This window comes from Delphinapterus leucas, chromosome 2, assembly GCF_059928025.1.
Source record: "Delphinapterus leucas isolate spDelLeu-1000000601 "Yukka" chromosome 2, BTC_Dleu_Yukka2, whole genome shotgun sequence".
In the NCBI taxonomy this organism is placed as follows: domain Eukaryota; kingdom Metazoa; phylum Chordata; class Mammalia; order Artiodactyla; family Monodontidae; genus Delphinapterus; species Delphinapterus leucas.
In genome coordinates, this window is record NC_143130.1 from 149,530,290 (window position 1) to 149,544,382 (window position 14,093).

The window sequence follows — 14,093 nt, forward strand, 5'->3', positions numbered from 1 at the left end:
AGTTCTCTTGTAATCCACCATCTCTTGGATGCACCCTGAGTACAAGACCACTTTGTTGTTCCTTGTTAATATCATCAACATAACCTTTATTTTTTTCCGGGGCTAATGGGCTGAGAGAACTGAAAAAAAAAAAATCTGGGTCCTGCAGAGCACTCTGTTTATTTGATTTGGAGAACAAGGTGTTTTTATTTACACTGGTGGCAGAGTTTGAGGGATGCGGGGTGGGGGGATGGGCGAGTGACTTTCTCTATGCCCTCGCTTCCTGAGTTCCATTGGCTAGAATTTAGTGACTGGGGTCTTGCAAGCGGGAAACAAAAATAAATGCTTTGTGCCTCTGATCAGAAGGCTTGTCTCCCTGTCGGTGATCGAGGAGGGCTAAAACCTAAACGGTTTTTAAGCTAAGGGATTCCGCTCGTTCAAAGAAATATTTTCATCTCTACCTGTTCTCCGTGTCTCCTTCTTCCTTGCCGACACGCGTGCTTGTGGCATCCCCCTGCCCCGCGCCCCCGGCCTTTCCCTTCCTAGCCTCGCGGAAGTCCCTCCGGGCTGTGATGGAGAACACAGAGCATCTCCACCGGGCCGCAATCCCACTCCCCACAGACAGCAATTTGGTTCTTGGTGCTTTTATCTCACCCAGTTGTCTCACTCAGCCACTTCCTTGGCTCATGTATGCCCCCTCTTCTCGAAATTCCTCCTGCCTTTATGTTCAGCTATAGTAACCCCCTAATCAGTCTCTCTGTTGTCTTTCACATCCCTGCCAGAGGTTTCTAAAGCTCACGTCTGATCTTGTCTTTTACTTTTTTCACTGGCTTCCAATTCTTTAAGGAAACAAAAGGTAAATGGGAGTTTTAAGACCCTCCATGATCTCACCCCAAACCTGGCCGTAAAGCCTTATGTCTTCCATAAATGGTCATTTCAAAACTATCTTTCGAATTTGCTTCTATACTTTTGTGTACCTGTTGCTGTTGCTTAGAATGCCCTTAACAACCCTTCCTGCTTGTCAAAATCCTTTACCACCCAGTCACGGCCCCTTTTCTGAGAAATCCTCCTGCACCCTTGCAGCCTGCATTAACCTCTCGCTCTGACCCCTCAGAACATGGGGCCAGCTGCTCTGTCCCCAACACTCAGCATAGGTGCTCAGTTATTCTTTGCTGAATGGATGCCTCTTTTTCCTTCCTCTCCTCTCCTCTCCTCTCTCTCTTAAAGAGTTAGCCATCTCACATCTTGGACTTCCTGGCGTCCCGTTTTCAAATAGTCTGTCCTTTTGTCTGTTTGTGACTTAGGCTTTGATTCCTGGTTGCTGGTTTTGAAAATGATGTCCTGATGGAGTTAGCTGTACACATGTCCGTCTTGGCAACCGGATCCACTTTTGGGGGCAGGGCCTTTGTTCTTGTTTATTTTCATAACCCCCAATGCACCTAGCCTGACTCCTGATCATTGAAGGGTGTGGGAGGAGAAATCTCCAGAAACCTCTTTGTGTACCTATGGGAGGTCTGATGTTTTTCTTTAGTTTTGTGCTTTTCTCTTTTTTGTTTATTGAGATAGGATTTATACACAGTACACTTCACCTTTTTTTTTTTTTTTTTTTGCGGTACGTGGGCCTCTCACGGTTGTGGCCTCTCCCATTGCAGAGCACAGGCTCTGGACACGCAGGCTCAGCGGCCATGGCTCACGGACTCAGCTGCTCCGCGGCATGTGGGATCTTCCTGGACCGGGGCACGAGCCCGTGTCCCCTGCATCGGCAGGCGGACTCTCAACCACTGCGCCACCAGGGAAGACCAACTTCACCTTTTTAAGGTGTACACTTTGATGGTTTTTAACAAATTTATGTAGTTCCATCACCACCACCATAATCAAGATAGAGACTACTTCCACCTCTCCCATTCTCTCATACTTCTCCCCCTACCTCCAATCCCCGGCAATCACAGATCTGATTTCTATCCGTATAGTTTTGCCTTTTCCAGAATGTCACATAAATGGACCCAGACAGTATGTAGCTTTTTGAGTCTGGCTCCTTTCACTTGGAAGAATGCTTCATATTTTGGAAATCTGATGACCTGGGCCCTAACCCACACTTGATCTATGCCCACCTTTCTAATAGACTGACATGGGGCATGGTTTGGGGGCGTGGACAGGGTCTGTGTGAGTTAGAAGCTTTACCTTTGCAACCTTGTTAGTGCCTCTTTCCATCCAGGGTCCCAGCTGCTATGTCAAACCCACTGACCCTCCCCCACCCCTCCCCCACAACGGCACCTGGTGTAAGACAGCCTTGTCCCCTGGGTCCTGCTCCATCATCCCTGTACTGTGGGGGGCGCAGTGGAGGAGGGAAACTGGGTGGACAGGCTGGGGTGACCACGAAATTCCTCCCTTGGGGAGGGGGTGGGGCTGGGGTGACAGGGGTCAGGCCTCTCCTGGCTAAAGCAACAGAAGTGGTTCCAGCTGCCAAACAGCTGGAGGGGGACGTCTGCTTTCCCTCACCAGCGTGAAAAGCCCTTTAATCGGGCGTGCTGTTGTCAGGCCTCGCTCGTGGAGGTGTGGAGAAGAAGAGCAGACGCCGCTGACACTGCAGACCTCCCCTTCCCTTTGACCTCCCTTATCTCCCCTCCTCCATCTCCGGGAGCCGCACTCTGAGGCCGGCCCTGATCGAGGCCCTCCTTTGCACCTGTGTGAATGCCGTGGCTCTGGGGTCAGGGAAGGGTGAGAGCGAGCTGGCAGAGATGGGGATGTGGATTTTCAGGGCAGATGGTGGGTTAGGTAGAGGGTGGGTGAGTGATGGTCTCTCGTGAAACGGCTCCTTGTTCCCAAAGACGCGGTCCTCGGAGAAAAAGGCCAAAGTCTGGTTGTGAGGATGGTGAATCCGGTGACGGGAGGCGGACAGTGCCTGACTGGAGAGTGAGTGGCCGAGCTGCATGCAGCTAGACGTCCGGAACGTGGTTCTCGACTCTTTTTTTTCTTTTTTTTTTTTTGCGGTACGCGGGCCTCTCACTGTTGTGGCCTCTCCCGTTGCGGAGCACAGGCTCCGGACGCGCAGGCTCAGCGGCCATGGCTCACGGGCCCAGCCGCTCCGCGGCATGTGGGATCTTCCCGGACCGGGGCACGAACCCGTGTCCCCTGCATCGGCAGGCGGACTCTCAACCACTGCACCACCAGGGAAGCCCCTGGTTCTCGACTTTTTGTTCCAGGCACTGCTATTCCCCCTTTCAAGAGCAGACATACCTCCCAGAAATGCTCTTTAGTGCCTGAGGTCTAAAAACTTGAGCTGGACTTGGACTTACAAACATAACGGGGAAAAAAAAAATCCCTCCTTGCGGAAAGCTCCCTTTGCTTGCCGAGTCCTCCTCCTCTGCTGTCCACCAGAGGGGCCGCCGCCAAGACCCCAAGCCACTGATGCCAGAGCTAACAACAGACCGCCCCCAGCTCCACCCTCCGGGGCTCAGCGCTCGCCATCCTGCCTTGAAGGAGGCAGTGAGGTGTAGCAGAAAGAATCTGGGCCACTGAGTCAGACTGAGAGGCGTGGTCTACCACTTACTAGCTCAACCTGGCCGAGCCTCAGTTTACTCTTCATTCATTCACTCAATAGATATTTATTGCATCTATTGGGCGAGGCCCCTGCTGGGCACTGGGGATCCAGCAGGGTGACACCCAGCAGAGTGTGGTTCCTGCCTGCAGGGAGCTTTCAGCTTAGTGGGGAGGAGGGGCAAGGAACATATAATTAAATAGTTGGTTATTTAATTACAGTCGTGACCCAGGCCACAGTGGAGAGTGCAGGGTGTGTGGAGGCTTATCACAGGGTCCTGGCTTAGCAGAGAAGTCAGATGCCCTGAGGAGGCAGCAACTGCACTGAGACTGAAGGATGAACAGGAGTTTATGAGGTGGAAGCACAGTCCAGGGAAAAGGGCCCACACGCGCCAAATCCCGAGGCAGGAAGGAACAGCACAAGGGGGCCAAGGATTTCCGCCCAGTTCGGGGGGCTGGCACTGGGGGCCTTGACCGTGCCCGTTACCTACTCAGCAGGCACACGGGGTAGGGCTCCTCCTTCTCTTCCTTCCAAGTAGACATTAGCAGATTGGGTTGGGACGCTCACCATTATTTATAACATTGATTCTATGGAAAAAATACATTCAGGGTGTCAAAAATATGATTAATAAATGAATCTGGCTGTTGTTCTTACTCAAGTACGTGCATATGGTAGCTCAGAAAAACCAGAGTGCTAATCACATTGGCTGTTAAATTGTCAGAGTTTCCTGCCTTAACATAACTCACTTCAGGCTTAGCAACCTTGGGCATCTCAGATGACTGCCAGACTTATGGGTGACATGACTTATCTGCAGGGTGGTGGAAAGCCTTCCAAGGCCTTGTGAGGAAAATTCTCAGGCTAAGGCCAGTTTCACTGGGAATGAATTCTAGGGACAATTACTGATGATATCTTATTATGACACTGTGGGTATATGGATACTGTCTCAGCCGCTCAGCTACATTCTCTTCAGTGACTCAGGGATGTTTTTTTCCTTTCCTTAAATTCAAGGGGAAAATCCAATGGTTAATGTATGGCTTCCTTTATCTGATAGATTTTTCTTAAAAGAAAAAAAAAGGGACCCAACAGCTTCCATTATTCTATGCATTTGAGAGTGTTAAGCTTTTGGTGGTGGCTGGACAAAGAATATCTCTTTTTATAGTAAGTGATAGAAAAAGGGTATCTTTTAGGTAAGGTTTGATATTCACCCATTCATTCTTCAAACATGTATTGAACAACTGCATTGGATCAGGCACCGGGTTAGGCCCTGTGTATATAAAGAAGAATAAGACACAGTCTTTTCTAGACATGTACCTACATAAATGATAATGAAGTATATCAAGGGTTTTGATAGACATACGAACACAAGGCAGCAGGAGCTCCAAGGAAGTTAACAGTAGTGTTTAAAACATGAAAGCATTTGCTTCTTAGGATGGTGACTTCAGTGGCGGTGTGGAATTGGAACTTGGGAGAAAGTTTGGTGGCAAAAAGTCAAACATCTATACGTGAGATTTAGGATTGAAAGAAGTCATCATGGATAAAAGAAAACCTGCTGGAGAGAGAGGCCCAGCCAGGCTCCCTGCCACTTCAGGCACTCCAACTAGGCACCAGTGCCTGAAGTCACAGTGTATGCTCCAGGCCCCAGCCATGCTCCCAGATGAATGCAGCCTGCCTGTTATCTCAGCTGAAACCATGTGGATCAGAAGAACCTCCCAGCTGAGCCCAGCCAACGCATAGAATTGGGAGAAACGATGAATAGTTTGAAGCCACTAAGTATGGGAGTGGTTTGTTTTCCAGCAATTGATGAGTGAAACAAAAAAGTTAAAAGTGAGTAGCCGAAGCTGTGTTACGAATGAATTTATTTTAAAAAAACCCTCAAATTATTTGAGTTTGGCCTGTGATTTTTAGTCTGATATCATAAAGGGAATGCCACTTGCTCCTCCAACTTGTGGACCTCACACTTCCAAACCATTGCCCTGGTTGTAGAGTACAGTTCCTGCCCCCTCTTCTATACCTGGGAAAAATATAGATATAGGCATGTTTCCAGCAAGATGCCTTTTTAGAATTTTAGATGCTGGTGAAATCAGCATGGTACAGGTGGAAGTTAAGGCTGTGAAACCAACTCCGTATTATAAAGAATTGAACATCTCCTCCCAGATGGAACCTTAGGCTGCCTCTGTTGTTCCCTCTATTGTCATGGAAACTTGGCAGTCTGTCAAACCTAACACAGCTTGTGGTACTGGAGTGGTCTCCCTGAGCAAAAGCTGTGGCAGGGTTTACATTCTACTCTTCTGGAACCTGAGGGCAAGGATCAACGTGTGCGCATTTCAGACAGAAGGGACTGTAGGTCTAACATTGATTTCATTTATCCCCATCTCTTCTCTGGTGAACACAGCCCCCATCGGCAGCTTACTTTTCCAGTAGGAAGGATGGATTGTTTTTATGTATTTCAAGTGCTTGTCCTACTTTACAAATGTGAGCAGAACACAAAATGCTGTGTGTTTGCTTTGGAATCGCTCACTCCCCAAGGAGAGAGGGAGGGAATAGGAACCGTTTGCAAATACACAATTGTCCCGGCCCCTTTTGTTTGGTTTCTGTATTACACAATCATACTTAACATAATTATTTTGTTTTTGTTGTCTTTTGGTGAGGAAGAAGGAAGGGAATGGATGTGAGGATTTTTATGAAAATACTATTTCCTCCCCAGAGGGAAATGGTTTAGCGTCTGCCTCGTCGGGGAGACAGCTTGCCTCTGCCCAGCACCAAAAATTTCCACCAACTCTGATTGCTCTTGAGCCCACAACAGACTTCTGTGGCCCGGGGGTTCAGTTCCAGCAGGGTGACTCAGACTCTTCAAGCTTTGTCTGTGGGCCGAGAGAAATGACCCAGTCATGGGAGGTCCTGGGGACTTGCAGCCTGTCCCTCTTGTCTTCAGAAGAGAAGAAAAATCTGTCTTTGTGACTGCAGGTGGACTGTGTTGAACTACTGGGATGTTCTGCTGTTGAAACCCATAATAATGAATTCATGATTTCATGTCCAGTTTCCAAATGCAGATATTATCGCAGGATCTGCTTCTTGGTCCAGTCTGTCGTAGCTTGGCTCAACTAGGAGAAACTCCAGTGAGGGGGAGCCATTCTCTCCCCACCCCCCCGCCCTTCCCCACAATAGCTGTGCTCTTCAATCTGGCAGCCACTAGCCACATATGGCCATGCAAAGTTAAGTTAACTAAATGCAAATAAAGATTTAGTTCTTCAGTTGCCTCAGCTACGATTTAGTGCTTCATAGCCACACGTGGCTTGTGGCTTCCACACTGGATGGCACAGATATAGAACATGTCCATCACTGCAGAAAGTTCTTTTGGAGTCTGTGGCTTTGTAGCATTGCCGAGTCCCAAGAATGAAATCTTCTCTTGGTCCTGTGGTATCCTGTTCCCTTGCTGCACGATCAGTGTCATTGTTCTCTCCACCCTAGAGTGCAAGCTCGTTGAGGGCAGGACTATGCTGGCTGTGTTCTGCTTCCCATGTCTCGCATGCAGGGGGCATCATAGTGCTTGCTTGTTAAGTGTAAAAGTGGATCAGTGGATGGCTGAACAAGCAGTGTTTGTGGACCCAAGTAATGCCCTAGGGTCCCTGGAGGTTTGGGTGAACCTATTAGGGCATAGTCATTAATGGACAAAGAAGATGTGGGGTATATATATATATATATATATATATATATATAAATATAATGGAATACTACTCAGCCATAGAAAAGAATGAGATGTTGCCACTTGCAACAGCATGGATGGACTTGGAGGGTATTACACTTAGTGAAATAAGTCAGGCAGAGAAAGACAAATACTGTATGACATCACTTATATGTGGAATCTAAAAAATACAACAGACTAGTGAATATAACAAAAAAGAAACAGACTCACAGATATAGAGAACAAACTAGTGGTTTCCAGTGGGGAGAGGGTAAGATAGGGGTAAAGGATTAAGAGGTAAAGACAGCTATGTATAAAATAAATAAGCTGCACAATATAGCCTTATAAATAAGGCTATATTGTACAGCACAGGGAATATAGACAATATTTTATAATAACTATAAATGGAGTATAATCTTTAAAAATTGTGTATCACTGATTGTACACCAGAAGCTTATTCAAAATGGTAAATCAACTATACCTCAATAAAAAAAAAAAAACCTCCACTTTATAGAACTCATTGTCTTTTTTGGTTCCTAAAATAGATAAAAATTAGTCACCACAGATGATTGGAGATGGTCTTTAGCAATGGTCCTGGACTGTTTCAGAACTTTTTCCCTTGGCCTTGGGGGCAGTCATTTCTAGATGGACCGTTTTGGGAATGGTCCCAAAGCCCGGAAGGATCCCCGTGTGTGGAGACAGGTGGGGCTTCGTCTGAAGCTGCCTTTAACCTGTCTTTCTCCAGGCAGTGTTTCCCTAGTTATGAAGCTGGTCTCTGGCAGAGCTGCCATGGCATCTCTGTTGGCCCAGGGCAAACCATTTCCAAACCAAATTTATGGCCTGTTCTTCAACACCACAGGGATGCCTGCAGCTCCCCTCTCCCGTGAGCTGTGAAGAGACAACAGGGCAACCTCTTTGAGTTTGAAAAGAAACTGTGTCTTCCTCAATTCCTCTATTTTGAAGGTGAACAAAGCTGTATGAGGAGCTTCTCACAGTAGGTTTAAAGTGCCTGGAGGGCAGGGCTGTCTTATCTGGATCTTCAGCAGTTGGTGTCTCACATGGAGTAGGCTCTTGGTAAACAGTTTTTGACTTGGGAATCCAGTTGTTTGTTTGTTTGTTGTTTTTCCATTATAGTTTATTACAAGATATTGAATATAGTTCCCTGTGCTATACAGTAGGACCTTGTTTTTTTACTTTTTATATAGTAGTTTGTATCTGCTAATCCCAAACTGAATCCAATTTTGCAATTGGGTCAGAGTTTCTGTTTGCAGTGTTACTCTGTAATAATTCAAGGCAGTTCGGTGTAGTGGTTAGAAGCGTGGCTCTGGAGCCAGGCCCTGGGTGTCAAGTTCAGCACTGACGCACACTTAGCGTACCCTGCCTCATAGGGCTATTGGGAAGGTTAAATTAATTAACGTACCGTAAGTGATGTATAATTATCAGCACTTATTATTATCACTCTTCAGACTTAAGGTCTGGCAACCAGATCCCTCTGTGACCAAGGATGAGTTCCTTGATTTTCCCAGGTGTTAGAAGATACGGATATTTCTCTCCTTGTGTGATCATGAGAACAAAGGGCATGCTGTTCCCTGGCTCCTGGGGATTGACATGGCAAAATAACTAACAAATAGGTCTTAAAAGCAGGCTCTGACTTCATGTAAGTAGCCCTGACTTCCACGGACCAGGAGAGAGTAGCGTGACAGCAGTGTCTTGATCTGTTCTTGGACAGCTTTGAGGCTACTGGTTGGCCTGCAAGCCAGAGTGTGAGAGCACTGATCCCAGCCTCTGGCCGGCGCCTGCTGCTCACCAGGCAGAACTACAGAGCCAAGTCTGGCTGCATTTCCAGGCTGCAGACACATGAGGAATGAGTCTGAGGGAAAAAGAGAGACTTCTAGTCCAGCTTTGCTGGTTGCAGCCACCTGGGTCCTGTGCACATCCAGGTGCCCACAGCCAGGGCTTCCAAGCCTGCGTCATTCAGCTGGACCTTTGGGTCCCAAGTTTTCCCCGGTGCCCACTGGGTCGGAGGCTTAGAGGGCTGTAGTGGCAGAGGGGCCTGGCTTGGGGATGGAGAGAGAAGAGACCCACCTCTCAGCCTCGGAGATAACTTATGTTCTGAAGTGGAGCTAGGGCAAGAAGCTGTGGCCCACCTCTGCCCACCATGTAATGTGGGAGGGAGGGGGAAAGCTTAGAAAGGGAGATGGGGGGTGGGGTAGGGGAGTGGCCCAGTGATCCTCGGGGGTGGCAGGAGCCTGGGAGACCAGGCCTGTCACGTCACACCAGCTGGTTTGGAGGTAAATGCTGTGTGGGAAAGGCTGCTTCAGGGATGCGTTCATCCCACAAATAATCAAGTGCCCCAGCATTGTGCTGGATGCTGGAGGTGTATTCACAGACAGAAGAGACAGAATCCTTGTCTTCTTGGAGCTCAGAGTGGGGGATTCCATTGCTAATCAAATCACACAAATCAGTTCATCATCAAACTGTGTCAAGAGCCCTGAAGGAAAAGTGTGGGGTGAGAGGTTATTAGAGGGGGACCTGTCCTCACCTGTGAGAGTCAGGGAGAACCTCCCAGATGAACCCAAATCTGAGTAGGGGTGGGAGGAAAGGGAGAAGGAGCAGTGTGTCTAAAGGCCCAGGGGTAGGAGCAAATGTAGCCCATTTGGGAACTGGAAAGTAGGCCAGTGTGCCCGACCAGCAGCGAGCAAGGTGGGGACAGAACAGGAAGAGCTGAGGCCAGAGAAGGGGCCCCAGCGTCAGATCTGCCAGACCAGGAGACCATGGGAAGGTCCCCAGGGACAGAGGGGCATCACTCAAGGGTTTTAAGCAGGGGCAGCCTGAGGGAAGTTGATCCTGTGCAGGGGTGAGTTGTGGATTGTATTGTCCAGTTATTGTTTTCCAGCTGTATTCTGCAGTTGTTAACAGGGGTCCACTGGGAAAGGGGTTCATGGTCAAATAAGTTTGGGAGATACATAATCATATATGCTCTTGATCTGGTTATCTATTGCTGTGTAACAAACCACTCGAAACTTAATGGCTTGCTGTACGCCTGAAACATTATAAATCAACTGTACTTCAATAGGAAAAAATTTTTTTAACTTATTGGCTTAAAACAACAACTTATTAACTCTCACGGTTCTGGCGAGTTGACTGGGCTCAGCTGGGTGGGTCTTGCTCAGGGTCTCTCAAGCAGTTACTCCTTCTCATCTCTGTCGGTTGCAGTCAGATGATTGCTGAGGTTAGACTCATCTGAAGGCTTCCTCACTCACATGTCTCCATGCCCGTGTTGGTCGGGCATTTCTCTCTCCACTTGGTTTCGCCTCATGTTAGCTTGGGCTTCCTCCTAGCATGGCAGTCTCAGTGTTGTTGGGCTTCTTACGTGGTGGCTGGTTTCCCCCAGAGTGAGTGTTGCAAGAGGCCCGGGAAGAAACTGCAAGGCTTCATGTAACCTTGCTCAAAAGTCCCAGAACATCACTGCCACAGCATTTTATTGGTCAAGCAAGTTACTGAGGCTGGCCTAGATTCAAAGGAGGGGAATTAGACTCCACAGCTCAACAGGAAGAGTGGCAAATACTTTGCAGCTACGTATCTTTAATCTGCTGTACCTCTTGGAGATTCATAATGCGTACGAATGTACCAAAGGTGTCTGGGAAGTCCTGCAGTGAAGAAAACTGTTTAACTCAGCATTTCACAATCTGATGATGGTGATATATTGAATCAGGAAATTCCTTTCTCATAGAAAATTGCTTAACTTGTATTCTGCTAGAGAGCAGTGGGCAGAATGGAAAGGTGATAGATTTGGGGACTCAGTACTACTTTCTAATCAATAAAACTTTCCAAAGATGGAAAGTAGAGATTGCTAGTGAGTTCTTGGTTTGGGGAGGTACCCAAATAGAGCCAAGTACGGAGACCATCAGCGTGGACCAGGAGACCAACTGTCCCGATGGTGAAAGCTTGGATTTGACCTCTGACCAATCTAGGTTCAAATTCACCACTTAGAGCTGTGTAAAACCGGGCAAGTTACCTCTCTCTAGCCTTCAGTTTCCTTATCTACAAAATAGGTAGTTCCTATTCCATAGGGTTGTGAGGATTAATGAGATCCTGTAGGTGAATTACTGAGCACAGGATGCCTTCCTTGGTTAGAGTTTGTGGCTGCTTAGTTTCCTACCACTTCTAGGGTTTAATAACTTTGGGTTTATTCTGGACTTGCTTCCCAAGAGCAAACTAGTATTGTAAGTCATGGACTCATCCTTACTTTTCTTGCAAAAGTAACCTCTGTACCCTTTCACTTTTTTTCCAACCTAGTTTCTTATAAGTGACCGTGACCCCCAGTGCAACCTCCACTGCTCCAGGACTCAACCCAAACCTATCTGTGCCTCTGACGGCAGGTCCTACGAGTCCATGTGTGAGTACCAGAGAGCCAAGTGCCGAGACCCAACCCTGGGTGTGGTACATCGAGGTAGATGCAAAGGTGAGTGTGCACGTGCCCAGCAGAGGAGAGATACCTGAGCATCGCGCTCCCTGCGTGGGGCACTCCCCATAGGGAGAGCTCAGAATGAATCTGTTCATTTCACTTGCCAACCTCTCCCCATGTCCTTTCTACCGGGCAATGTGGGAAGGAGGACTGGCCCAGTGAAGGATGAGTACTTTTCTGGCTTTTAAACACTGCCACCAGGGCTTAGAGAGATATGCTATTTGGCTAGTGCTTTTATTTTTTATTATTATTATTTTTTTTGTAGAGGTGCTTAAAATGGCAAGACATTGTGGCTGGCTCCTAAATAGGAATTCCACATTGTTGGCCAACAGATGTATTTTGTTTGGTCTGCTCGCATGTTTAAAAATATTTAAAACATTTGAGACAGCATTTAAAAGTTGGGAAATTCAACCTAAAAGTCTGGATTTTTGTACTTCCCATAAAAAATTGGAAGCTCTGGTGATGTTACGTCTGAGTTCCCTCCTTCAAGGCAAACATGTGGCTGGAGCTGAGTAGTAGCTACGTCCTCCCGTTTTCCAGTTTGCCACAGTCCTCAGCACTCCCTATGGTGTTGCCAAGCTGAATGCCATTCTTCACACGCCCAGCCCCTTCTCTAATTTATATCACTTTCCTACGCCCTGTAGGTATTTGAGTTTGTGACCCCTGGACTGATCAGAGCTATTATAGGAATTGTGGGAGGCTAAGCCAGCTGCTCTGGAATTCTGATTTCCCAAAGAAAGTGCTTGCAGTTCTTGAACTACAAAACATCTTTGAGGCTCCTTGGGCTTGCGTGTTTTTGAATAAACCCAGTGAAAAATAATAGAAGTAGAACATTTTTTTCCCTAGGAGGGCCCGGGGATACTTGGGAGAAAAAGAATAAACAGACCTTCGTATAAATATGACCAGCCCCCACCCAACTTTTCTGAGTACCACGAAGAGGAAGGTGAGGCCACGTGGCACTCACCAGCCCCTGCCCTTGTGCCCTTGGGACAGCCAGCTGGCTGTGTGTGGGCCCCCTGCACGGCAGAGTGCTTTTCCCCGGCATTTCTAGAACCAGCAACTGCTTTGTCCATGGCTCCTGTGTGGGATCCAAGTGAATCTCAAATGCACTCCTCCCTCTTTTAGACGCTGGCCAGAGCAAGTGTCGCCTGGAGCGGGCTCAGGCCCTCGAGCAAGCCAAGAAGCCCCAGGAGGCGGTGTTTGTCCCAGAGTGCAACGAGGATGGCTCCTTTACCCAGGTAGGCCTTGGCCACGTCTCTCAGGCCTGGGTCCTGGGCTGAGGCTGGGGGGAAGGGCCTGGGAGCAGGAGGGCCCTGAGTGCCTCGCTTTCTGGAAACAGCTGAGGACTCTCTGACACCCTCCATGTTGCTTTCTGGGGCCGGCCTCCCCCTCCTGGGCCCCATGCCACCCCTTGCCAGCTGGCAGTGGGTCCTGAAAGGCTCATGCAGGTACGAGCCAGGAAACTGGCATTGCTTGGTCCCCATCCTCCCTGCTGGCCGTCTTCATTTTTCTCTTCTGTCAAATGTAGGCTGATTATTTTTTCTTATCCTCGCCAGTTTCCATGGGCAACCCCCATATTCCCTTCACTGTTTATTACTACCCATTTTATATGCCCCTCCTTCCCGCCCCCAAACCTCTAACAAAGCTCTGCTCCCTTTGAGTGTAAAGTGTCTGGGGGTTGTGGAGTGTGAGTGCATGTGTGGGTGTGTGGTATCTGTGTGTGTGTGTGGGGGGGTTGTCTGTGTGTGTGGGTATCTGTGTGTGCGTATGGTGTATGTTGTGTGGTGTGTGATATTGTGTGCATGTGTTGTGTGGTTTGTGTGTGTGTGTGAGGGTTGTCTGTGTGTGTGTGTCTGTGTGCGGTGTATGTGTGTGTTGTGTGGTATCTGTGCGTGTGTGTCTGTGTTGTGTGGTTTCCGTGTGTGGGCGGGGTTGTCTGTGTATGTGGGTGCCTGTGTATGTGTTTGTGGTATATGCGTGTGATGTGTGGTATGTGGTATCTGTGTGCGTGTGTGGTGTCTGCATGTGCGTGCATGTACATTCGTGTGTGTTTATACACTCAGATTCTAAAATTTCCTTTCAGGCAGTCCTACCTCTGATCCTGTATGATCTGCTGGCTAGAGCTTGTGTAAAAGTAATGCTGGCTATGTTGAAGTTGGCACAGACTGAAACACGGGCAGCATGGGACAACGGGGTGGTAAAGCTTTCAGGCTGCAGGTGGGGACACAGTCTAGAGGTGGAGGTGGCTCTAAGAAAGTGGGGAGGACCACTGGACAAGGGTGGGTCAGCACTTGCTTGGGACGGGCCTGGTGCCCAGACTCCCTCTGTGGAGTGGAGTAGCGTCCGGGGACTACTACCTGAGGGCTGGAAGCAGAGGCCTCAGGACTTACACAGCTTCCCAGTAATCCTGAGTCTTGGGGCAAAGG